We start from the raw sequence: 22656 nt of genomic DNA on the forward strand, positions 1-22656 counted from the left end.
ACTAGATTGGTTGGAAAAGGTTATAGGCAAGTCCACGGTGTGGATTATGATAAAACCTTTTCACCAGTTGCAATGTTAAAGTCTATTCGGATAATGTTAGCAATCGCTGCATATTACGATTACGAAATATGGCAAATGGATGTCAAAACCGCTTTCTTAAACGGAGTTTTAACAGAAACTGTGTTTATGACACAACCTGAGGGTTTTCAGGATCTAAAGAATGCTAAAAAGGTATGCAAGCTTAAGAAATCCATCTATGGATTAAAGCAAGCATCAAGGACCTAGAACATACGTTTTGATGAAGCAGTCAGTGACTTTGGCTTCGTCAAGAACGCAGACGAATCTTGTGTATACAAGAAGGTCAATGGGAGAAAAACTATTTTTCTAGTATTATATGTCGACGACATATTACTTATCGGAAACGACATTCCTATGTTGAATTCTGTCAAGATTTGGCTTGGGAAATGTTTTTCGATGAAGGATCTAGGAGAAGCACAGTACATACTAGGCATCAAGATCTACATAGATAGATCTAAAAGAATGATTGGACTTAGTCAAAGTACTTATATCAATAAGGTGCTTGAAAGGTTCAAGATGGCAGAATCCAAGCGAGGTTACCTACCCATGTCTCATGGAATGACTCTAAGCAAGACTCAATGCCCAAAAACACTGGATGAGCGTAGACGAATGAGTAGGATTCCATATGCATCACTGATTGGTTCAATAACGTATGCTATAATATGTACACTCCCGGATGTTGCGTACGCACTCAGTGCTACGAGCAGATACCAGTCAGACCCAGGAGAGGCACATTGGACTGCTGCCAAGAATATTCTAAAGTGCCAGAAAAGGCACAAAGATGATTTCCTGGTCTATGGTGGAGATGATGAATTAATTGTTAAAGGCTATACGGACGCAAGTTTCCAAACCGACAAAGATGATTTTGTTAGGTTATGATACATATGACAATTTATAAATCATGCGGAAAAACCATAAAGCCAGGAAAGCATATTATTTACACATAATCATTTAGCATAGTTTAGATGCATACACTTTGTTGCGTGCCTTCCCTAGCTGCGCCCGAACCGAACAAGAACAAGTCTTTAGGACTCCAAGTGTCGTCCCTCGGTAGATAGTCCATAGCACGTCCGGATCCGCCTTAAGCATGACCAACTAGGATCGCCCTTAAGGTACTTAGAATTTTCGGCACATATAGGCAATTGTATGACTGAATTTTTGCTCTCAAAAATCACTTTGAATACTTGAAAATACTCGATATAAATTGTGAGCATTGATCACCTATTTATAGGGCATGGGTATCGGATATTAGAATCCTACTAGGAAACGATTTAGTGAATCTGAATTAATCTAAAATTCAATCACTTAATTTATCTAGTAGACTTAGGAAATCAATCTTATACGAATCCTAACCGATCAAGGTTTCATACGCAAGCACAAACACACACGCAGGCGCAGCAGCCCACGAGGGGCGCCATGCGCGCGCGCGCGCTGAGCCCAGGCCCAGTAAGTGCTCGCAGCCCACGAGGGGCGCGCGCCTGCTGGCCTTGCTCTCGCGTTTGGGCTTTGCTTGCTTTGGTCGCGCGCGGGCTTTGCTAGGCGTTGGGCCTAGCTTCGTGCTAGGCCTTGCGTCTAGGAAGCTCGTCCGATGTTTATTCGTACGATACGCTTCCGATTAAATTCCCGGTTCCGGAATTCATTTCCGATACGAACAATATTTAATATTTCCGATTCCGGAATCAATTTCCGTTTCGAACAAATATTCAATATTTCCGTTTCCGGAATTATTTTCCGATTCCGATAATATATCCGATTCTGACAATATTTCCGTTTCCGGCAATATTTCCGATTCCGGCAATATTTCCATTTCCGATAATATTTTCCGATACGTACCATGTTTCCGTTTCCAGCAACATCTACGACTTGGATAATATTTATATTTCCGATACGATCCATATTTCCGTTTCCGGCAATATCATCGTTTCCGGAGTATTCATTTCTTGCCTGTGACGATCTCAGCTCCCACTGAAACCAAGATCCGTCGATTCCGAATATCCATAGATGGAGTATTTAATGCCATTAAATACTTGATCCGGTTACGTACTATTTGTGTGACCCTACGGGTTCAGTCAAGAGTAAGCTGTGGATTAATATCATTAATTCCACTTGAACTGAAGCGGCCTCTAGCTAGGCATTCAGCTCACTTGATCTCACTGAATTATTAACTTTGTTAATTAATACTGAACCGCATTTATTAGACTTAACATAGAATGCATACTTGGACCAAGGGCACTATTTCCTTCAGTCTCCCACTTGTCCTTAGGGACAAGTGTGCATTTCCTAATTCCTTTGTCGCTCGATGCTTGCTCTTGAACATAAGGTAAGAGTTGTCATCCTTATTATGTCCAGAGGTGTTTCTCGGTTTCAGAGTTCAACTGATCAAATAAACAGATAATCATAGCCTATGATTCATCCGAGCACGGCCATGCATTTCACAGTTTCTAGCTCTCCGAGTGGCCTTGTACAACTTTTAAGCATCTCATCCCGATTTATGGGAGGACAATCCCAATCTTGCGATCTTGAGATTAGACTTCGTTTGATAGGTGATTACCTGAGCGTTGCCTTTATAGCCTCCTTTTACGGTGCGACGGTTGGTCAACGTCAAAGCAACCAGTTCTCAAACAAGTAATCTCAAATCACTCAGGTATTGAGGATTTAGTGTCTAATAATTTTAATGAAATTTACTTATGACAGATTTTCATCTCTTACAGTAAAGTTTCATAGGTCTTGTCCGATACTAGTCTTCCCAAAGTAAGTATCTATGCAAATGATTATGACATTGCCATGCCCACATAGTTCAAGAAACAGAACTACTAGTCATCTTGCATTCTAATCGTCTAACGTTTTCTATGCGTCCAATTTTATAGAAAACTCCGACTAGGGACCATTTTCAACCTTTGACATTCAAGTTCACTTGATAGACATTTCTTAGTCACAGGAATGGTCCTGACAGTCTATCTTGAATATATTGTCAAATTGAAGGGACTCATCATTTAATACTAAACCAAGATTAAATGGAATATGAAAATAAATTTCATATATGATAAATGTTCAACCCCATTGTTTTACAACCATGGGCCTCAAACCCATCTTTAAAACAGTTCATGGAATTCAAAGCTATGCTTGATTTCCAGTGCTACAACGTGAGTGTTGCTTCTCACTTGTTGCATAGGTTTAGTTATCATGCTTTGCCAATCTTAATATCCTTTTCATCGAATGTTCTTCGAGATATGATGATAAGATCTTTTCGAGTTTGTTTATTATGTGATCTAGTCTTTCTTACTTTGATGGTGGTTTTACTCATTTTGCAATGAAGAACCATCAAGTTAGCAGACGTTTTTCTTGCTTCAAGAGTGGTTCTACGCATTTTTCAATGAAGAACCATCAAGCCAGCAGATAGGTGATCTACCCAAGTTCAGTGAAGAACTTTAAACAACCCTGTTTTATTGCTTCTTAGGCAATAATTACTTTTACTTCAACTGTATAGGTTGCTAGTGATGCTTTGTTTGGATTTACGTATCCAAGCAGTTCATAGATATGTGGAAGACTCTCCAACTATATCTTAGAACATAGAAATTATTATTTTAATTTCCCACGCAACAACTCATGGTCTCTAATCCATGTTGCCATTTCAAAACACGATGCTCTATAGCTCGTCCTTATCAATGGTTAACTCCAAAGGGTCTTGCTTGATCCTTTGCCAGTGTTTATGCGTGTAGCATCAATATTTAGCATATCTTTATTTCCTTGAATCAAGAACTATTCCTATGTACCTTTTCAAGTACCATAAGTATTCTTGATCTCAATCTAGTTGATCTTTACTTAGATCAATAGAGATTGGTATATGTTCGTCATGGCTAAAGTCATACGATACGTTTGTGGCGATCCTCATATTATATCATACATGATAAATTCTTTTGCAGGATAATTCCCAATTGAATTCTATTCATGTAACTTTAGCTCATCTAGTTTCAGTAGATACTAAATCCAGCTAAATTCTTTGACATATAATATAGGTTTAAGAATCTTACTTAGATTCTTTGATGTTTAACTTAGTAAATGCTTATACATAGTTCAAACATCCTTTACTCAGATTTATTCATATGGGTCGAATATCTCCAATGGAGTCTTTCGTGTTTGATTTAGTAAATTCCATTACTTAATCCAAAACAATATTATAAGATCTTTGTAAATAGATCTTAATACCCAGTATGTACTAAGTTTCGCCATGGTCCATTATTGATGAATAATTTGAAATCTAAGTCATTAGCATTTGAATGTTATTTCACAATAGAGAGATATGTGTGATACACATAGGACCAATTAAGTTTTACGTACTCCCACTAAACTTCTTATATATCTATAAGAATCATGTACATTTTATGAAACTAAAATGCTTATTAGCTTCAGTAAAATACAGTTCCAATTCCCAATTGCTTGCTTAAATCTGTACTTAGATTTTATAAGCTAGCTTTCCTTTTCAAGCATTTATTTGGATCCACAAATCCTATGACATACCATGTACATAGTTTCTTCCAACATTTGATTGAGGAATACGTTTTGTCATCCAATTGCTATATGTACCAATATGCAATCATTGCTTGAATTATAGACTTGAGCATCACGATTATGCATGAGGTTTCAACACAATCCACACCGTGAATTTGCTTGTAACCTTTTAGCAACTAATCTAGCTTTGTGTTGTGAACACAATTTCATGTTTGATGGTTTTTATCCTTAAAACAAACTTGCAACCAATAGGTGTGAAACTATTCTTGCAAATCAACAAAATTTCAATTTTGTCATCAAAACATTGAGTATGTTTTATGGCCTCTAACCATTTAAAACATTTGAGTCTATATATGGCCTCTAACCATTTTAGGGAATCTAGGTTTCGTCATAGCTTTCTTACAGGTCACAGACTCATTAACCTACATGATAATAGTTTGACTGCAAGTTGTAGGTTTCTTCACTATCTAATAGAAGAATCGTATAGATTCAGTGACCTGAACTCTATGCCTACTTGGGTATAGAACATCAAATAATAGAATATCAATAGCCACTTGAAAGTCCTTTGAATATTCTGTTCTCCTTGAAGCACTTGTAAAGTCTTCTAAGAGATGTGTATTCTTTAAAGCCACTTCTAAAGTCCTTAAAGAATACGTGTTCGGATTTTCTAAAGAACTTCGAAAAGCCTCCGGAATGTCCGTCTATGTTTGTTGTTCGCCTCGAAGACTTTCTAGGTCTATTTTCTCCCACTTGTCATTTTGGAAACGAATCTCCAAAAGGACATTATTTCGAGCAAACAAACTTTATGTTCTCAAAAATTCGTGGTAGAAACAATACCCTTGTGTCTCATTTGAATAAATCACAATGAAACATATATCTATACTTGGGCCTTAGTTTGTCGAATGACAAACACTAAGCTCCCACTGAGTTTTGAAACTCTCTAGATATATTTTATGAAAACTTATTCTGAAATTACTTTTCAATAGCTTTGACGAATTTGGTTTAGTTTGGTGGTAGTTGAGCATTTTATTTTAGAAATTATAGGAAAAGTCTTTATGATTCATCATTAATCGAATCAAGTACTAATTGACTTCGATTATTCCAACTAAGATATGCCATATCTTATGGACCTAGATTGTGAAATTACAACACACAACCATTGATGATCATATTTGGTCTCAAGTAATCATCAACATGATCTAACCTAGATCTTTATGATTTCTTGCCAAGTGGATTTTATACTTCTGAATCTTGGAACTACCCAAACAGATTCAACTTATATCACATTTGAGTCAATAAACCTATATTCACTCAAATCCATGTGAAATAATAAAGTCATAAAATCTTTCTTTGGCTTTGAACTCTATTGTCTAGGCGTTCTAACAATAGTTCATATCTTTTGTTACTTTCAACAAGTAAGACTAGTTGTCTTAAATTGATCTAGAAATCAATGAACTTTCAAAAGTCCATTAAAATAGAGCTTTTGAATGTTAACTTGTTGATATGGTCTAAGCAACAATGCCAAAGATTAGTGGAACTCAAATCAAGGGTTTGATTTGAACCTAGTAAAGTTTTTATTTTTAAAGAGTTGTTTGTTTTAATCAAGCATATTGACTCAACCCGTAAATGACCATTTCATTCAAATAAACAAACAAACATTGTTTTTGTTCTTCTGAATTTGAGTCTTTCTGTATTTGAAACAGAAATTTAGGTATGCTGCTTATGGAACAAAATATCCATTAAGTTCCAACCTTTGAAAGGACTTAAAACAAACTACATGACCCTACAACTAATGTAGCATTGCCATGCTTCATTTCCCACTTGTAGGTCATTAGTGTAGCCTAGCTTCCATTGTTTGAGTTATTATCGAAGTAAGAACCTCAAGCGGTATATGATACCAAGGAAGTTTGATTGCTAGGTCACTTCTCTTTAAACATAAACTTATAGGTAGAAACGGAATCGTAAATTCCTTTCACTTGTTCCTTGTTTTCCTATTTCTTGTACCCTTTCTTATAGTCTTAAGAATTGAATTCTTTAGTGTTGACTTTTATACTTTGTTAGACGTGTCCAATGTCACCCCAACAAGGTTCTTACCATTTAATTTATTTTGAATATTAAGTTTCAACTAGATGATCTTACCAAAACCTTCTAAAGTTCTCTAAGCATCGATCTATTCGAATGTCTAGGGACTAGACTCATTCGAGAATTAAATGGACAAAGATATTAGGTTGTTAACCATTGGTAAAGCTGAGCGTATTAAACTCAATGCTTTATGATCTCAAAACTACAGTGTATTTTGAATTCACAAGCACCAATTGGTTTGCCATTCGACTTTGATGTTCGAAAACAACCATAAAAGTCGCTATAAGAAACGTACATTTTAAATTGCTCACTTTCTCTCATTTCCGTGAATCGTTCTTGGATTCACTACCAATCGAGGAAATTTACTGTTTACCTTTCTAAAAGGATTTATTGCAGTGCAAGATATTTAATTATAAACAAAAAACATACATTGAAGCATGCAAAGTCTAAACATTTATCATGAATAATAACTTGAAAATGAAAGCATTCATGCAATTTAAACAAGTCATTAGCATTTTATTCGAATTATGTGTTCCGGCAGGTGTGAATAAAATGATTCCAAGACCCTAAAACCATTGAAGAATTAAGCACAGTTTGTCGACTCAATTCTAAAACATTTTAGGTAAGCAAAAGCCTTTTTGCTAATAGTCTAGAAACTACTCTTGGTTGATAGGTACGTCTAAGAACTTATTAGGTAAACCTATCGATTTTGCCACGACATAAAAGGACTCCTTACTTATATCGTTGAGTTTCACCAAAACTAACATGTACTCACAATTATTTGTGTACCTTGCCCCTTTAGGACCAATAAGTAACACCTCGCTGAGCGAAAACTATTACTAGATTGATGTAAAGGATATCCAAGCAAGTGTATATTTTGGCATGGCACCTTTTAACTCAATTTTTAAGTTTGGAACTTAAGGCTCTTACTATGTTGGTTAGATTTTAAGTGAACTAAAATCCTTAATCATGCAACATAATCAAGCTTTGATCTCATGCATTTTAAGACATATTTAAAAGCAATAAATAACTTAAAACATGCATAAGATAAATGTGATCTAGTATAGCCCGACTTCATCTTGAAGCTTTAACTTCAAAGTCCGTCTTGAAAATCTCCGTGGGAGGCACCATTTTCTTCAAATAGAATAAGCTATAATTGAAACTAATTACAACTATTTGATGGTACGCAGACCATATTTGAATTGAAAAACAACTTTGGTACTTTAGACCAATTACATTCAAATTAATGGTACGCTGACCATATTTTCTATCCTATTTGGGCGATACTAGTCACTTCATAACCTCAAAACAGTACATATACAATATATACCATTCACCCATTCATTATCATGAATGGCCCACATAGCTGGTTAGTAAAACACATTATGCATCACATAAACATTTGCAGCAATTAATCAAGGGCACCAATAATCTACAAATGATTCAGTCCTTATTAATTCTAATCAAGTTGTTTTAACCTTAAGGATTTGTAGACCTAATCAAGAGTTTATGACTAAAAAGGGCTCCCACTTAAACCAATAAATTCATATGCTTTACTAATTTTAAACATAAAAATGTATTTCTAGTCTAACCGGAAACATACAAATTTAATTAAAATTTAAAGCTCATATAAATTTATAATTGAATCCAAAAAGTTTAATTTAATTTCAGTCGTATTTAAATTAATTCATGATTTTAATTTTAGTAAAATAATTAGAATAAATAAAATTTATTATAATTACAATATTCAAAATTAAAATCCAAGAAAATAATTTAAATTATCAATTTTAAAATTAATTAAAATTACGTAAACTGAAAATTTCAAATTAAAATTTCAAAACGATCTAATCGCAACGCAAAAATCCCACGCAACGCACGCCCATGGGCCACACGCACACAGCCATCGCTGGCCATGTGCCCGCAGCCCATGCGCTGCGTCGCATCGCTGCTGCTCACCATCGCAGGGCATCACGCGAGCTTGTGCTCGCTGCGCGCGCCAGCGCTCGACGCAACAAGCATGCTGCTCGCCATCGCTGGGCGCAGCGCTCGTCGCACGTCGCAACAAGCACGCTGCACGCCATCGATGGGCGCAGCGCTCGTCGCACGCACACTAGCGCTCGCTGCGTGCGAGGCTCCGCATGCTTGCGCAAGGCAGTGCGCGCTGTGGCGCAGCTCGCTTGCTGCCCACACGCGACTGCTCGTGCCTTGCTCTCGCCCTCGCCCATTCGCCCATCGCACACAGCCCACTACACAAGGCAGGGCTGCTGCCTTGTGCTCGTGCACCATGGCCTTGCTCATTGCATTCGTACCGCATGGGCGACGAGCTCCCTTGCTCGTCGTCACATGCCCGCACTATACAACACCCCTTAAGGGTAACACGTAGCGTCCATGGCTTTGTGCGTGCAAGTTATATGAGCGAATCGCATAAAAATTTAAAATTTATATTCAAAATTAATGACAAATTAATAAATAATATTAATTTCATAATTTTAGGACGAAAAATCGAAAATTTATTATTTAATTGATTTCCGATTAACATGGATTCAAGTCTAGTTCATAAAAATTTAAAATTTAACATAAATTTACAATTTATGGTGGTTTTTAATCATAGGTATCTAATTAAATTATAACTAATTATTAAAATCAAATTAATTCTAAATTATTCCAATTTTCAACAAATTAATCATAATTACAAATTAGATTGCATAATTAACAAGGCTAGGCATTCAAACTTGTTAAACATATACAGTAGGTCAATAAAAAATTCAAGATTTATCAACAAGAATCGCAAATATTTAATTTAACATCTTAAATTTACGAAATTTTGCATTCGAAAAACTAAAACCTCCGAAAAGTCATAGTTAGGCTTCGAATTTGAGAATTCTGGGTTCGGCCGAAAAATACTAATTTTGTCAAAATTTTAGAATGCCTTTTACATGCGGAATTGACACAATAATCACTCGATTTGGATGAGTAACTAAGAAACTGCCGAAAAACTGCGTACGTATAATTAAATAAACGCAATTTGCAATTAATTAACAATTACGAAAATTAATCACCCCTTTTAATTCTTGCAAATTTGTAATATTTAACCATGTTCATGCAATTTAGATTATGAAAATAATAAGAGGCTCTGATACCACTGTTGGGTTATGATACATATGACAATTCATAAATCATGCGGAAAAACCATAAAGCCAGGAAAGCATATTATTTACACATAATCATTTAGCATAGTTTAGATGCATACACTTTGTTGCGTGCCTTCCCTAGCTGCGCCCGAACCGAACAAAAACAAGTCTTTAGGACTCCAAGTGTCGTCCCTCCGTAGATAGTCCACAGCACGTCCGGATCCGCCTTAAGCTTGACCAACTAGGATCGCCCTTAAGGTACTTAGAATTTTCGGCACATATAGGCAATTGTATGACTGAATTTTTGCTCTCAAAAATCACTTTGAATACTTGAAAATACTCGATATAAATTGTGAGCATTGATCACCTATTTATAGGGCATGGGTATCGGATATTAGAATCCTACTAGGAAACGATTTAGTGAATCTGAATTAATCTAAAATTCAATCACTTAATTTATCTAGTAGACTTAGGAAATCAATCTTATACGAATCCTAACCGATCAAGGTTTCGTACGCAAGCACAAACACACACGCAGGCGCAGCAGCCCACGAGGGGCGCCATGCGCGCGCGCGCGCGCGCTGAGCCCATGCCCAGCAAGTGCTCGCAGCCCACGAGGGGCGCGCGCCTGCTGGCCTTGCTCTCGCGTTTGGGCTTTGCTTGCTTTGGTCGCGCGCGGGCTTTGCTAGGCGTTGGGCCTAGCTTCGTGCTAGGCCTTGCGTCTATCAAGCTCGTCCGATGTTTATTCGTACGATACGCTTCCGATTAAATTCCCAGTTCCGGAATTCATTTCCGATACGAACAATATTTAATATTTCCGATTCCGGAATCAATTTCCGTTTCGAACAAATATTCAATATTTCCGTTTCCGGAATTATTTTCCGATTCCGATAATATTTCCGATTCTGACAATATTTCCGTTTCCGGCAATATTTCCGATTCCGGCAATATTTCAATTTCCGATAATATTTTCCGATACGTACCATGTTTCCGTTTCCGGAAACATCTACGACTTGGATAATATTTATATTTCCGATACGATTCATATTTCCGTTTCCGGCAATATCATCGTTTCCGGAGTATTCATTTCTTGCATGTGACGATCTCAGCTCCCACTGAAACCAAGATCCGTCGATTCCGAATATCCATAGATGGAGTATTTAATGCCATTAAATACTTGATCCGTTTACGTACTATTTGTGTGACCCTACGGGTTCAGTCAAGAGTAAGCTGTGGATTAATATCATTAATTCCACTTGAACTGAAGCGACCTCTAGCTAGGCATTCAGCTCACTTGATCTCACTGAATTATTAACTTTGTTAATTAATACTGAACCGCATTTATTAGACTTAACATAGAATGCATACTTGGACCAAGGGCACTATTTCCTTCAGATTTCATATCACAATCTGGGTTTGTCTTCTGCCTCAACGGAGGTGCAATAAGCTGGAAAAGTGCTAAACAGAGCACCATTGCGGACTCTACAACTGAAGCGGAGTACATGTTGCACATGAAGCAGCAAAGGAAGCTATTTGTGTAAAATATATGTTCAAACCCTTTTCAAAACTAGAACACATGAACATCCAAATATCTGTGTACAATATACAATTTCTATGTCCAATATTTAATGATGTTTGAATGAGATCAAGTTCTCTTTAAACTAGAATCAATTTCAAGTCATGGAGCTTATTAAAGATGAGACTTTTAGCATGAAAGTTATAATATTTAAGAAATTAGACTCCTAATTTCATATTCAAGTTCAATATTTAAGTTCTATATTCAAGTTCAATATTCAAACTGATACTGGACACCAACCCAATTGGTGGCGGTGGTGTCACTTTCTTCAAAGAAGAGGAATTTGATAATTCTTTGCAGATGAAGAGATATCAATTTGGATCATACATCTACTAGTTTTTCCTTGTTTCTTATTAGAAGCTTTTTTTTACATGCTAAAGCTATGCTGAATTCTATAATGGAGCTCGTAATGAAATTTGTTCTTGAGACTAATAACCATTCTCTCACACTTTGGGTCGTCCCATTATTTTTGAGTTTGTGAAATATTCAAGTACAAAATCGATGATACTTTTTAATGAGAAAACAAATTTCAAAGTTAGATTCTTTCCAAGTTGAATCCATGAGGGGCCAAGTCATACTTGAACAAGTGTCTCTCATTTATATTTCCAACATCATTCATACAAGTTCTATTATTGCAATTTCTATTCTTATGTTTAATTTGTTGCTTATTTCAATATTGCACCTTTAAATTTCGCACCTTTATTATTCATTTAGTTTACACCTAGTCCTTTTTTCTAGGTGGTGATGTATAATCTTTACATTTCCGTACTTTATTTTCTATTATGATGTTTTGCTCTATTTGTTATTGCTTTCATCGCCTAACATCCTAAATTAGTAGTATACAAAATTCTAATCACGCTTAACAAAGATAATTTTTGGACAACCGGACTAGGTTCCCTAAATTGGACTTAAAGCAAAGTGATCACATACAAAGTATCAATTTCAATGTTCACCAACCTAAACTTAGTGCAATGATTAGGATTATGCACGAAATTGATCCTTGTCTTGTTTGAACCTACTTGTCAAATCGTCCAAAATAAGTGGTTTGTTCCCTTACCCGTGTCTTAATACGGTTCAAAGTCCTAGTCTTATCTTGAGGCATTTTGGTCTTTCCAAGCCGGACCCTTAAACTCTTTAGGTGGTGACTCCGTCAGAACCCAATATTCGATAACCGTAGGGGTATTTTTCTAGTGTACTACATAATTTGGGATTCCTATTTTTTAAATGTTCAAATCAATTCCAATCATCAAGTTCAACCTTGGAATTCGGCTCCCCTTTATGGGGTGGGATTGCAAAAATCAAGTCGAATCCAAGTGTTGGGCTTCTTGATACATTGACCAAGTTTAAGCTCTTGGCATGTACTAAATGAGACATGTCAATGTCCCAAAACTTGCATTTACAAAATTCGAATATTCAAGTATCCGAAATACGAGAGAAACAAACTCAGAGTATATATACAAAAAAAACCCCACCTACAATAATCCAAAACAGTTTAATTTCAATAATAATATAATTAAAATAATCGAAAAATAAATATAAACGAAATTTACGTTACTCGCTTTATAAAAAGAAATTCTAAAAGTTCAAATTAAGACGATTTTTAAAGCTAATAAACTATTTGTTATTAATAAAATATGCTTATAAATACGGGGTATTACAAACTTAATTAATGGATTGTTGTTTTAAATTGGATCTTGGTTTGGGCCTATATGGTTCCGACTTGTATTTAAGACCATTAATTATATTATTTTTATTGTTAAGTTAGTTATTTCCGCTGCGTTATTCTGGCACTAGCCTTAGTCGTTATCACGGTGGCGGTAATATTCTAGTAATTCCTTTATTTAAGTAAGAAAATGGTTTTATAAAAGCAAGTAATATCATACACGAAACTAACAATTAGCATGAATACACTAAAATATGCACATAGTTTATGCAAGTCTATAAGGTAATTAAGGTTGAGTGCAGAGGTACCAAATCTATCGTCAATTCCTTGTAGGCCCCAGCCGGGGTAGTCAAGTTCATGTTCGAATTTTATCATAAAAGGCCTATCTGGTATGGGATGAGGTGGGCCATATCGAGAATGGACCCAAGAGGTAAGCGATTTGGGTTGGATGGGTGGACTACTTCAGAATATGTCGAGTGGAAAACTCCGAAGCATAGACACCCCCCGTGGCGATTGGGTAACTTAGTCTGGTCTTCCGAGATGAAACATACCAAGGAAGTCAAGAGTTGTCCTTGTATTCGTTGTGGTTCTGCAATGCATTAGAATTTCAGGCCGTCCCAACTTAATAGCGAAATAAAGTGTAGCTACGTCCGATATTTTCCCATGGCTTTGGTGCATGACATGCATAGTATTTCTTTATAATTCCCCAATGGAGTCGCCACTGTGAGGGGGTCAAAAAGTGTGATGCAACAACCAGATGCAAAACTTATCTTTTTAAAGGAGAATGGATTGTGTACGGTCATTGATTTTCTTATCTATTCCCTCGGATGTGGCAATCTATTAAGTAAAAGGAACTCTTGGGTGGCCATACCCTCCTTTTACTAATCCGTGGAGCCATCATTTAGTTTTTCTTACGTTCTAGGAGAAATAAGACAAAACCCGATTTATTATGATACTTCAGTAGGGCAGATGACAAGACTCAAGTATTTGACCACAACCAACGTAGGTTCCCTTATGATCCCTATTTGGAGATCTCCCAAGATACATATGTAGAGTAGAGATTGGGGGTTCGGGGAAAATTTACTATTAAAGGGAGTAACCAATATTATCCCATGTGTCGATCCTTACTAATCTAAAGCATCGTAACGAATAACAGGAAATGGACATGTGTTATATCATCATTTCTAATCTGAGTCAATTTTAATGCACAAATATTAACTAAACAACGTCAAAGATGATTTAGGTTGATTCAAGGTACCTAAGAAGATCCAAATTGTCCAGAGATTATCTTATTAGGCGTGATAATTAACCAGATTAGGTGAAAAATTTATAATAGTGATGAAAGCAATTAAAAGTTATGCACTTTACAATATAGTCTTGGCTATATTGTGGTTCTCAGGAACACATACCACTTGTCTTTGCTAGATCTCCTTTTAGGCTTAGAGCTCTGTGGTGATTGACTGGCATGTACGTCCTGAGACTTGGTTTTAGTGCCAACTTTGGACATTCAAATTCCAAAGGAAGTAAAGTTGCTAACTACATGCCGATTTTAGAAGTAGATTTAGGCTCCGGTAACCAAGCCGGAAAGTTGGAATCAATAACTTCAATGGAAGCCATGCATCAATCATAAGAGATTTCTTAATGACGATATATATGCATTTGCCATAAAGTTTAAGTTGGATTCAATAAATGCACACCAATTTAACCTGATTGATATGAATAGTGATCTCATATTGACAATGTGTATACATTTTTCATAAAGTTTCTAATTAGTGTAGGAAAAAATAACCGTTGATACCGAAAAATAATTATACACAAGGAGAAGATATTACTTGATTGTAGATCTTATAAGAATAGCGTTGCGCCGTGGCATGAAGGACACTACCTTAGAAGAGAATTTCGCCACCCTACCGGTGCAGGCTTATAGTGATGAATGCCCCCCCCCCCCCCCAAAGGTTAACACATCACCTTTGAATTCTACACCCAGAACTTAGAGGATTGTTTAAAAACTGCTCAGATCTCAAATGGAAACATTAGATTTTATTTTTTTTGTTTTATGTCTCTCTATAAATATGAATAATAGAATGTTGTCCAAAAAAATTAATATATAGGAGAATATTTATATGTTTCAAGGGAAAAGGAAATAGAACAAGGTGGGTTCAAGTCCTACCGGTCCACTGGGCCATTTAACCTGACTGACCCAAACTTGAAAAACCCTGAATGCATTATTATTTCCAACAATCCCCCACTAATGAATACGGACATGAGACCTAGAAACCTGAGCAGTAAATGAATAGCTTGGTAATGTTAGTATCCTAAAGGTTTGAAGTAACACATAGTGGAGTGGGGTGTTCAACGATCTATAGAGTGTCCAAATGATTGAACTCCTATATAATAGAAGGGACCCGACAACACATACCTTTCCATAGGAGCTTGAGAAATTCTGCTATTTACATGAAATTTCATAGAGTACAAATTACATAGTCACTCAATGAAATCCACACACGACATGTTACACAGTTGTACACGAGAAACATGGTATTTCGTAGATGGCCCAGAGTACCTTGGGATTTTAGTAAGCGCTCTAGTAAGATATACACACATCCTTTCATAGAAGGAGCCCATCCCTTCACACTCAGATAGATGTTCCACACGAACATATATTAAATACATTTAAGTTCATCCTTCCATCTGTATAACTCACCGTTCATATCACGACACCACTAACTCGAATGACCTATGTTTGTGAGGATAGTTATATAGATCTTCTCATGACACCATTAACTGGGATGGCCTCGGTCTATAGGTTGATCAAGAACCACCATATCTACAAGAGCATCTCATATCATCACTTAGGCAAGTGACCTTGGTCTATTAGGCTAAATACAAGAAAATCAACCAGAACATCTCATGACATCATTAACACGAGTGACCCCGATCTATGAGGCTAATCATACATATCGATGTTCACAATAAACCTTCTCATTACTTCTCCAAATGGGCGGCTAACACATTATGCAATGTATCCACCATGACTCTCACGTCACCATCCAATCAGGAGTCCTAGGTCTGTGAGGGTAAGCATATGTAGAGCCTTTATCTCTAGATCGTCATCAACCCCAAAGAGTGGTGTAGACACCTAATTTGTGTCTCCCCTTTGGGATGATGACGATACCATTATCCTTATTAGGTTATTGGAATAACTCCAGGAGGAAATCCCAATTGCTAAGAATGCTTCCAAAATTCAAGATCCAAAATCCAACCCCCGAGACCGTTCCCCTTTCGGTTCTCGGTACAAAATACAACTTTCCAAATCCAATTTCAAAATCCAAGTACAAACGCATGTAGTAGACCATCCCATTGGTTTTACTAGGCCTTTTCCACTCAAAATCATATAAGGCAAGTCAAATTCGGGCGCCGACCCACAAAACCGAGCATGTCAGGCCCCGAACCGTAAAACCGGAATTCAAAATCCGAGAAAGGCTTGCTTTTAGACGCTAAACGATGCCTTAACTTCCAAGAAAATACAAAACGCCAAACATAGTACTATTCGTACAACAGGTACAACACTATAAGACGAAACAAGGACGATTCCCCGTCCTTGCTTTGGCGGCATTCAAGCCACGTCACCAGCGCCCAGCGCTGGTCCAGCGCCCTGCGCTGACGTGTGCTGGTGCCTTGCACCCATTCCTTCTATAAATAGCCCTCATTTTCAGCATAATGAAAGGGGGAAACAACAGTACAACGTCGTAATTTCGACATTACGCCTCAAAATACAACTCAAAAACTCCTCAAAAACACATACAAAATTCCTAAATTCAAAAGCAATTGGGAGCTCTTGCCTAAACCTAACTAGGTCAATCCGAATCCCATTCTAATCAACTATGTTGCTTTGATTTCTAAATGATTAGCAAGTTGGTGTTTTTAATCACTAAAAAACACCACTTGCAACAATCATACATGTTTTCCAAAAATACAAACTTTTTCAAAATACAAAATAAAAATTTTCAAGATTCAAGGATGTCCAAGTTGTTTACAATCACCTCTTGGACTAGAATCACCTTCAAACATGGGGTAATCAAAGATGACACCTTTTAACATTTAAAGGTTTAGTCTTTTAAGATTCAAAACTCCATTTTCAATGTACAAGTTCAAGTTTTCAATTTTCAAGATCCTACCATGTTTAGGGTTATTCATAGTTATTTCCCTAAACTAGGATTATTTCAAGTTCAAATTTCAATTATTTCAAGTTCAAAACTTCAATATTCAAGCTTTCAAGTTCATGTTTAACGTGCAAAATCTAGGATATTTGGGTTGAGCAACCTCTTCCAAGTTGAGATTTTGGGCTTTGAATTCGTGTCGGGAGCACTTATTTTTAAGGAGCCGCTTGGCGTTCGAATCTCATGTGCCCAAGTACAAATTTCAATTATGCACCTTTCAATATTGCAATTTCAATATCGCACCTTTCAATACCGCAATTTCGATATCGCACTTTCAATACCGCAATTTCAATACCGCAATTTTAATATCGCAATTTCAATACCGCAATTTCAATACCGCACTTTCAATTCCGCATATTTACTTGCCTAGTCCCTTTCTTGGCAATGTGGACCTACTCCCTAGTCCTTTTCTAGGGGGTCTTGTATTTACTAATTCCGCACTTTATTTAGTATTGTGATGCTGCTTTATTTGCTTTATTGCTTTCATCACCAACATGCTAAATATAACAAAATGCAAAGGTTACATCACGCTTAACAAAGATATTTTTGGACAAACCGGCCTTAGGTTCCTTAAATCAATCTTTAAGGCAAAAGTGACCACCATACAATTAGAGATTCAATTTTCTCTAAATTTAAACCCACATAGTCTAATCTAGGGTATATTTTCAAAAAAATGTTGTGCCAACGTACTTGAATATTTCTAAAGCTCGTCGAATAAGCATTTTGTTCCCGTGCCCGGATCTCACCCATCCGTTTCAAGGATACAAGGCCTTATCCAAAATAGAGTCACTTGCGGTCTTTCCAAACGAGACTTTAAACAATGTTTGGTGGCGACTCCTTCGAGGTACAAAAATTCTACGGTTTTCTAAAGATCAGCCCCTCTTGTAGAATGGGAAACAAGTTTTGACACAAAAAAAAACCCCTACAATTCTGGCGACTCCACTGGGGAACATACTAATTTCAATTCGAAAATGCGGGCAGATTTTGAGCAACAAGCCACTGATCTGCTTAAGTACTGGATGCCAGCACTGGCGCCAGGCGCAGCCCCTGCGCCCAACGCCACTGCCTGCATCCAGGACAGTGGCTCACAGTGGCTAGTTGCCCACTTTTGCTTAACTTTTCGTGTTGGGAGTTAGTCTATTTTTGAATCTGGAAGGACGCTCCCAAACCTCGTGAACAAGTGCCGAAAAACGAACTTTACAAATACAATTTCAACTACGATTTCAATTTCAATTTCTAGGCATTTCATGCATTTTTCAAAAACCATATTGTGCAAAATGAATTTCTACCTTTGCCCAAACGGATGTGTTCTACATTCGGGCTAGCCCCGGGGGCAACGAAATGGTGACTCTCCATACGGTTCCCGACCAAAGTGTGTGACCATTTCCGCGCCTACCGAAGCTTGGCATTTACTTGACATTCCCGATGTCAAGTATGGAGGCCGTCTGCCGACACGCACTTCCCTTAGGCGGATGTGACAGCTTGTCGTCGGATCCATCTCTTAGCCGAGTACCTTTTTGACACCCAAAGCCGACCACTTGCATCATACAAAACTTAGACCGACCTTAGGTTGAGAACTTTGCATGTCGCATTCATATTAATGATTAGTGTGACAACGTGCTACTTGTGCATTGTGTGGGCGTCTTTGCACGCGTGAATGGCTAACCTCGAGTTCTAGCTTGCCAAAACCAATTAGCCTCCAACTAGGAAACCAAACCCCTAGGAGCATCATTCAAACTTCATGCATCTAAATCGCCGATTTTAGGGTCTTTAGGAGTGTCACTCCATTTGATTCCAAACCTTTAAACACGCCTCACGCACAAATGCCGATTCAAAATTCAATCCAACGGCGTCATAATGCCGGATTTTCAAGTCCAAATTCCAAGTTCCAAATTCAAAATTCAATCCAACGGCGTCATAATGTCGGATTCTCGAGTCCAAATTCCAAGTTCCAAATTCAAAATTCAATCCAACGGCGTCATAATGCCGGATTCTCGAGTCCAAATTCCAAGTTCCAAATTCAAAATTCAATCCAACGGCGTCATAATGCCGGATTCTCGAGTCCAAATTCCAAGTTCCAAATTCAAAATTCAATCCAACGGCGTCATAATGCCGGATTTTCTAGTCCAAATTTCGAATTTCAAATTCAATTCAAATTTTCAAGTCCAAACCTCAATTTTCGAAATTCAAATCCAACGGCATCATAATGCCGGATTTTCTAGTCCAAATTTCGAGTTTCAAGTTCAAATCCGAATTTTCTAGTCCAAAACCTCAATTTTCAAATCCAAGTCCAACGGCGCCATAATGCCGGACTTTCTAAATTCAAATTTTGAGTTTCAAGTTTCAAGTCAAACCTCAAATCCAACGGCGCCATAATGCCGGATTTTCTAGTTCAAATTTCAAGTTTCAAGTTTCAAGTTCAAATCCAATGGCGTCATGCCGGATTTCCTATTTCAAACATTCAAGTCTTCAAACCTCAAACTCAAGTTGCCAATTCCAATCTCAAAGCCTCAAGTTCAAATATCCAAGCCCATACCGGCATAATGCCAACTTTCCAACTCGACCTTTCAAAATTTCAAAGCTTCAAGGATCAAATTCCAAATTCATACCGTCGTAATGCCGACTTTTCTATTCTATATTTCAAACCTCAAGTCCTATACTTCAAGATTCCAAGTCCACGGCGGCATAATGCCGGACTTTCAAGTTCCTAAATTCAATGTTTCAAATCCACGGCGGCATAATGCCGGATTTTTCAAATACAAAGCCTCATACAAAAATGCGTCCTTTCCATTTCAAAGTTCAAGCTTCAAGCCAAATTCAAATTCCAAATTCATCTTCAAGCTACAAAGAAATCTTGCTTTCCATTGCTCCCCAATACAAAATTCAAAATATTTCCAACGGGTTGAAACTCCCCAGAAATAATACAAGTTCAAGATTCTATTGACGGGTTGAAACTCCCCAGAAATAATACAAGTTCAAGATTCCATTGACGGGTTGAAACTCCCCAGAAATAATACAAGTTCAAGATTCCATTGACGGGTTGAAACTCCCCAGAAATAATACAAGTTCAAGATTCCATTGACGGGTTGAAACTCCCCAGAAATAATACAAGTTCAAGATTCCATTGACGGGTTGAAACTCCCCAGAAATAATACAAGTTCGAGATTCCATTCAACGGGTTGAAAATCCCCTGAAATAATACAAGTTCAAATTCTATCCACGGGTTGAAACTACCCTAAAATAATACAAGTCCAATCTTCCAACGGGTTGAAACTCCCCTAAAATAATACAAATTCCAATTCTCGAGCGGGTTGAAATTCCCTTCAAATATTCCAGATCCACTGGGTTGAAACTCCCATAAAATATTGACGGGTTGAAATTCCCTTGAAATAATACAAAGTCAATTCCCTTTTCAATCGGGTTGAAATTCCCTTCAAATACTCCAAGTCCAATGGGTTGAAATTCCCCTGAAATATTGACGGGTTGAAATTCCCTTGAAATAATACAAAATTCAATTTCCTAGTACAAGTCCAAATTCCAAATTCTTGAGCGGGTTGAAATTCCCTTCAAATAAGTCCAATTTCCAATAGGTCGAAATATTTTTATTCGATATTCCAAGTTCTAGTACAAAGAGTCAACCTTCACAAAAAAATGAACGCTCCTCTCAAACATTTCCAATGGGTTGCAAATCCCGAATACAAGTACAAAATCCAAAGTCCCGAATCTTCGGAGTGGCACTTAGAGTCAAAGTCTAGGTCTCATTCATTGCATGCATATCATGTGTCGGGAAGTCCAAGTTCTAAAATCGTCTGGTATGTTCTAACTAGGAGTCCAAAGATCCTGTGGGTTCGCCGAAGAGGAGAAAGGTTGAAAAGAAATCCATCAGCCCTAGCTTCCCTCATAGCCGGCATCGAACGAGCAGCCAGTTCATCTCCTACGAATCAAACTCCCAGTCCCATTCATGAAACAATCCAAATGTCTGCCTCTGAACATCTCGCTCAACTCCTAACGGCTTTCGCCAGCCTCAATGCCAATGTGGAGAGCATAAGCAACCGATTGGGTGTCGTGGAACAGGGCGCGCCCGCCGATGACTTAACCAAGAAGATCGAGAGTCTTGTCAGTAAGGTTACCAATCAAGAGAACTACTTTGACACCTCAATGGAGGACAACCTCAAGGGGAGGGCGAATCTGCCAGACAAATTCTCCGCCAATGACATTCCAAAGTTCAAATCAACTGACAATCCCAAGTACCATCTCAAGAATTTCAGAGCTACAATGGCCATCAAGGGGGTCGAACTCGAGCTATACCCAGTAGTATTCCCTATGTCTCTGGAACCTGTCTACCAGAAGTGGTATTATTCACTCAAGGAACATCAAACAAATACATGGGAGGCAGTTGCTCAAGCATTCATGGAGAAATATCAACCCAACATTCAACTTCAAACCACTCTAAGGGAACTGGAAGTTCTCAGGCAAGGGCCTCAGGAAGGCTTCACTACTTACCTTAACCAATGGAGAGAAATGGCATCCCAAATGGTGACCCGGCCCTCTGAGAGAGAATTAGTCAAGATTTTCATTGTCGGTCTTCTTCCAAAGTACAATGCTCACATGAAGTACCTAGGCCTGGAAAGCTTTAAGAGAACCTACGACATCGGGGTCGACATAGAGGATGACCTGATGAAAGCACTCGCAGCCCCAGCTCCACAAACTGACAAGTGGAAGGGAAAGAGACCTGTGACAACACACAAAGTTCATGAGGTTAACGCCCTAGAGGCTCCTCAAGGTCCAAAGTCAAACAACTTCAAAAGCAATGCTAATCAGCGCAACTATCAAGGCAGACCACAAAGAGTCTTCACAAACCTCGGGATGTCTTACAGTGAGGCATTTGATCGGCTGGTTGAAAAACAAGTCATAGCACCGATCGGTCCAACACCCGATCCTCCAGTTGACAAAAGATCTAAGAGTTGGGATCCGACAGCTCATTGCAAATACCATCAAGGGAAGGGTCATGACATCGAGGACTGCTACAAGCTCAAGCACTTGATCCAGAACATGGTCGATAACAAGACTTTACCCTTACCACCCGGGGCTAAGCAAACCCCCTCTGTACAAGACATCTCCTATGACTGCGAAGATGAAGAAGAGGAGTTTCCATGCAATCTGATTTCCACAATGTGCAAGCCAGGATACGAGCTGATCCATGGTTCCAAGCTTTTGCCATCTACTTCCTAGTGCTCAAAACTGGGTGATCCCCGAACCTAGGGTAACCACCGACATTCAAGAGAACATCTGTCCACTCGCCACCTTGAAGGCTTTAGGGTTCTCCGAGTATGATCTCATGCTGAGTGCCCAACAAATTGTCAAACTCCAGGGTGTCACATACAAAGTCTTGGGAGT

Source organism: Spinacia oleracea, chromosome 6 (genome assembly GCF_020520425.1).
Source record: "Spinacia oleracea cultivar Varoflay chromosome 6, BTI_SOV_V1, whole genome shotgun sequence".
Lineage (NCBI taxonomy): Eukaryota > Viridiplantae > Streptophyta > Magnoliopsida > Caryophyllales > Amaranthaceae > Spinacia > Spinacia oleracea.